Genomic DNA, 6,000 nt, shown 5'->3' with positions numbered 1-6,000 from the left:
AGAAGAAAGTTTAATAAGGAAAATTTACATGGTTTTTAGTCGGCTACAAAATGCACGTAAAGAAATTTTTTTTACTCGTCACCTTTTTGAGTTATGAAGGTCAATGTAGGTTTTTTAAATGGGTACCTATAATTTTTTTTGCATATTTACATAGTAGAGGTAATTTTCAATCAAAATTATATTAGGAAAAAAATTGCTACGACGCATCGTTTACGAGATAATCGGCATGCAAAGTATTAAAGTAATAATTTGGATCGAGTATTGTTGAACAAATTTGGAATATCAAATAGGTTGAGAAAGTAAACATCGTTTTTTCATGAAATATTTATTAACAAATTAATTAAGAAATGGTTCGAAATTGTTACCATCATGATCGATACAACATTCAACGCGTTTTATAATGTTTCTTATTGTTAACTGCAGCATTTCTGTTGTAATACTTTCAACAGCTCTAGTGATTTTATGTCGTAAATCTTCTTCATTTTCAGGAATAGTTGCATAAACAATATCCTTAATATACCCCCAACTTCTGTTGTAATACCACATCTCGAGCATATCACACTTTTCCGTAATTGTAAACATTGTTCTCACGCGCTCGTATGAAGTCTGTTATATCGAACAGGATCGCTGACCTTCAACTTTTCAAAATACACGACTGTTTGATTTGTAAATAAAGTATTTGTATAGCACGTAATATGAATTACAGGGTAGTATGAGTCTGTTAGTCAATCGTCTACATACGAGCGCGTGAGAACAATGTTTACAATTACGGAAAAGTGTGATATGCTCGAGATCTGGTATTTAAGTATGCGTAATGAAAATGAAGCACGATTACTTTATCAACAAAAATATCCAGAACGAAGAATACCAAATAATCGTACATTTCGACGAATTGAAGATCAATTGCGTCAAACAGGATCGCTAACAAGACAACGACGTACAATCAAAACAGATGAAGAAAAAGAGACAAGTGTGCTATTAAGTTTTATTGAAAACAGACGTACATCCATAAGAACAGTAGCACGTAATTTAGAATTATCGAAAAGTTACGTACACGCTGTACTAAAAAAATTCAAATTCAAACCGTTTCGTGATAATTTAGTACAAGCTTTACATGAAGGAGATGCAGATTAATGTTCTGCCACTGGCTTCGAGTTAATTATCGCACTGACTTTGGTTTTCTTAATAAAATATTATGGTCTGATGAATCTTGTTTTTCCAATTGTGGTATGGAAAATCGACATAACGTGCATACTTGGTCCGATGTGAATCCACATGCGAAAAGAGAATAAAGGTTTCCAACGCAGATTTTCGGTGAACGTATGGTGCGGAATCATCGGAACAAAAATTATTGGACCTTTCTTTTTCCATGGTCATCTTAATGGTGACAAATACTTGGAATTCTTGCAAACAACTTTCTCAGATTATTTACGCGATCTTCCATTATCAGTTTTTCGAAATATTATTTTTCAACAAGATGGTGCTCCAGCACACAATACACGTGCTGTAATTAACTTTTTAAATAATAGATTTCCTAATTGTTGGATGGGTACTAATGGTCCTGTACGATGGCCACCGAGATCTCCGGACTTGACACCTTGCGATTTTTCCCTTGGGGGTATATTAAGGATATTGTTTATGCAACTATTCCTGAAAATAAAGAAGATTTACGACATAAAATCACTAGAGCTGTTGAAAGTATTACAACAGAAATGCTGCAGTTAACAATAAGAAACATTATAAAACGCGTTGAATGCTGTATCGATCATGATGGTAACAATTTCGAACCATTTCTTAATTAATTTGTTAATAAATATTTCATGAAAAAACAATGTTTACTTTCTCAACCTATTTGATATTCCAAATTTGTTCAACAATACTCGATCCAAATTATTACTTTAATACTTTGCATGCCGATTATCTCGTAAACGATGCGTCGTAGCAATTTTTTTCCTAATATAATTTTGATTGAAAATTACCTCTACTATGTAAATATGCAAAAAAAATTATAGGTACCCATTTAAAAAACCTACATTGACCTTCATAACTCAAAAAGGTGACGAGTAAAAAAAATTTCTTTACGTGCATTTTGTAGCCGACTAAAAACCATGTAAATTTTCCTTATTAAACTTTCTTCTAACTTCAACCAGTTACGAGATATTTGCTCGGACATTTATGGACGGACACCCTGTATATATAGTTACGCCCGCTGGTTTGGAAATAGGTCGGCGTAATTTATTTTGGTTTTTATTTTTATTATTGGCCGTTGTCACCAAGTTAGTATAAGGGTAGGTGCCATGCCCGCCATTACAACAACAATTATTATTAATAATGGATAAAGGAAATAGAAAGATTTCGAGAGATGATTTTGTATAGAATATTTGAATTCTTAACTGCGTGAATGAGTGTGCGTAGGATTATAATTTAAGTGAAAGTTCTCGTATTTGTTGACAAGAAGATCCGACAATGATCTCGCCGATTTTAGTAAAATTCTATGGGTGTGTACTATTCACTTACACCTTTATTGTAGTAAAGCCGTTAGTTGCGAAACTTAGGCATTCTCGAGAAAATGACGATTAAATATTTCCAGCATCTATTGTATAAGTACCGTTACAAAAGAACGATTCTCAAAATTGTCTGGTGCGCTTGGAATTCCAGAATCGATTCCCGCGGATGCGATTCTTTTAATCTTATATTTTTTAATTGTTACATATAATTTTTAAACCGTTTTTAATTATTTAATGTAAAATGTTATTTTTAAAAAATGAGGGAATTTAAAAATGCCTTTTTATAGAAATAAAATATAATTTTAGCAGAATTCTTAATTTCATACTCATGGCGCGATAATGGCTTGCACGTAGAAACTACGTCGGATCTTCCCCTTATCAACAAATACTTTTCTATAAAAAAGCTGAAGATTTAATATTTCTATTATAAACAATATAATAGAATTTATTTTTATTTGTTTCAAAACTTTAAATTTTTTTAGCGACTTCAATTTTCAAGCTATCTTAATAATATGTGCACAATTCTATTGTGGCATGTGCACGTATAATGTTTCTGATTAAAAAATTGTTAATTTATAATTAATTCTACAGATTGAAAAATTAATTGATTTTAAGATCTTCTAAGATTTTTAATGGCACCAATTTTATCGCTATTTTGATTTTGCGAGCACAATGCGGAGTGCACGCACAATAAGTTTTCAGATTGAAACTCATAATTTTATTGTTGTTATATCGAAAAATTAATCTTATTTGTGCCAGAAATATAGAAGGAAACAGTGCGCATGAGTTTCACAGTGCTTGCGGAAGCCGCAAGGAGCGAAGGAAATGTGCGCGAGTACCGCAAGATGAATTCCTGAGATTCCGCGTATGATATTTGATTTAATAAAAAATGTAAAGAAATGGAAATCGAGAAAAACACCCAGAATTTAAATTATTAAAGATTAATGAGAAATATATAAGGAATATAAGGAATATAAGGAAAGATTTCAACGTTTGACGCCAGACACGTCAACTGTATTACAACGATTAAAAAAAATTTCCGGAAAAATACATCGCAATGCCAAAGAAGATCCATTGTGCATGACAGAGAGAAATAATACTATTTTTAATATAGTAAAAAGATTTTTTAATATTAGCGGATAAGAAAAAAATTCAAATTTGTCTAAATTGGACAGTAAATAAATTAAAAAAAAATTGTCATTTAAGAATATCAACAATTTAAAATTAGTTTAAAAACTAAGAATATTCTTTATTACAATCATATTGATTTGCTTATAAAGAAGAAAAGAAAGTGGTTTAATACCATTTTATTTTCTTTAAAGAACTTACTAAAAGCTGAATAAAAACTAGTCTTGACATTTTCTTTTTAAGGTTAAAAAAGGGACGACTAAAAAACAATCTGAACTTGCACAATCGCGGCCGTTAAGGTCTCACTAAGACTGCAAGAAAAATGGTTGCGTGAAACAAATATAAAGATACATACATAGTTTATTACGTTCGCATTACGTTTATTTCGACACTCTTTTACGCCTAACCCTAATATTTGCGACAACAGAATTGTTAAAAAAATCCTCAGAAAAACAATATATTTCATTACCCCATATCCCAAAAAAGATTTGTTGTGCACAACAGACAAATAGTACTATTTTTAATATTATAAAAATTTCTTATTATTGGCAGGTAAAAAAAATTATGAAATTTAAATTGAATTGGTCATTAAATGTTAAATTTCACATGTGTGAAATTTATTGAAGAGTAGCAAGTCGCGAGTTTTCTCGCCGTCCTTGTTTGCCCGTTTGAAAGTTTTCAATCTTTGTCCGTGTTTGTCCTTTACAAACGTGAATTCACACGGTTTTCACGTGTAAAATATTTGAATTATGACTTTACCAATGTGTAAACTGTAACAGTTGTCTCCCCGCCAATTTTAATCGCATACTTTCGGAGCTGAACATTCCTTTCCGCTTTTCGCGTTCCCGCCTATAGTAAGCTTTCGAGCGAGCGCGTGTCTCTCAACTGCTCTTAACAGCGGAACTCTCAAAAAATACCAGTATTAGAGATGCACACTCTTGACGAATTAATACAGAAGATAGCCAGAGGATAAATAATTATTATTCTGAATAGACATTTGCCTTGTCCTGAGTACTCTAGATAAAACTCTAGACAAGAATCAAGGTATGGTAACCCTGACAAAATTGGAAAAGAGCCAGAATAAGTGAAAATTAACTTTAGCATATTTCATTAAAGATTAAAGTATTTTTCAACCAAAGAAAAAAGTTTAAGATATATGTCTATAACGAATATACATACTATCGAGATACCCGGTATACAAACGTATACCAGTGTAGCAAAAACCGAACAAGTAAATGGGAAGAGTTGTGGTCTACTCCAACTCTCCCCATCTGTAAGAAAAAAATAACCACTCGCCGGAGAAATGATCCCTGTGAAATTAAATGATATCGGTGAGTAAAATATTATATTGTATTAAAAAAGAAATCAGTGTCCGAATCAAATTTATAACGACCGATGAAGGTGCTCTAGATTAATTTATGTTTTCACAACTGTTTTAGACAGTTAGATTAGTGACAAAGGATGGAGACTTTGCTACTTTAATGTCATCACTTATATCTGAAAAGGGTTATTCCACTGATGAAGCTAAAGAGCTTTTCAAAGCTTTAAATCCTACTTATGTTGATAGAAATGTGGCTTTTCTTAAAGTTGTTCTACAAATAGTTAAATATGAGAGATTTAATTCCAGAGAGATAGCATCAATAATGCTGTCTAAACAAAGGGCCACTGTTGCAGAATGTGGTGTTAATCCTGAATTAATTGATTCATGTGATGTTACATTAGATGTTGAAGGTACTCAGGTAACAAGATCATTTACAAACACAATGGAGTTTGGAGATGATGTTCAATTTCTTTGCACAATGTTCATCACAAGGGAAGCTGCTTTTGAAAAGATTATAAAAAAGGGTGCTAAACACATGCAAGATTGTATGAACATTCTCAATGCCAAATATGACATCAATAGAGGAGAAGAGGGTAATATGGCACCCATTTTCATTTTATTGAATCATTTTGTTTATAATTAATATTTTCTATTGAAACTTGAACGATTACATTCGTCAAAATGTTGTTTGACAGATTCTAGGCTCAAAATAATGAGATATTTATTATTTAGGACGTGATTTATAAAAATCTAATGCTCTGCATAATCGGTGGCAGAAAAAAAGTGATTGTAATATGGCTATCTATAAGAATAATTTAAAAAAGTTAGTTTAGTTTAGAAGAAACACAGTATCTTGTTACAAAATTATGTATTTTTAATTTTCCATTGTTTAGAATTTTTCTAATATAGAATTTTCTTGCGTTCAGTAACTTTAAAAATACCATTAGAAATTTAGTTAGAAATGTCATTTTATCCCTGTTTAACATTAAACAACAAGCATAAAATAATGTTTTTAATGTTTCTAAACACCGCTCTCTAGAATGA

The sequence above is a fragment of the Solenopsis invicta genome, chromosome 16, assembly GCF_016802725.1.
Source record: "Solenopsis invicta isolate M01_SB chromosome 16, UNIL_Sinv_3.0, whole genome shotgun sequence".
NCBI lineage: Eukaryota > Metazoa > Arthropoda > Insecta > Hymenoptera > Formicidae > Solenopsis > Solenopsis invicta.
The sequence above is the reverse complement of the archived record's forward strand: the minus strand, read 5'-3'. Positions refer to the sequence as shown.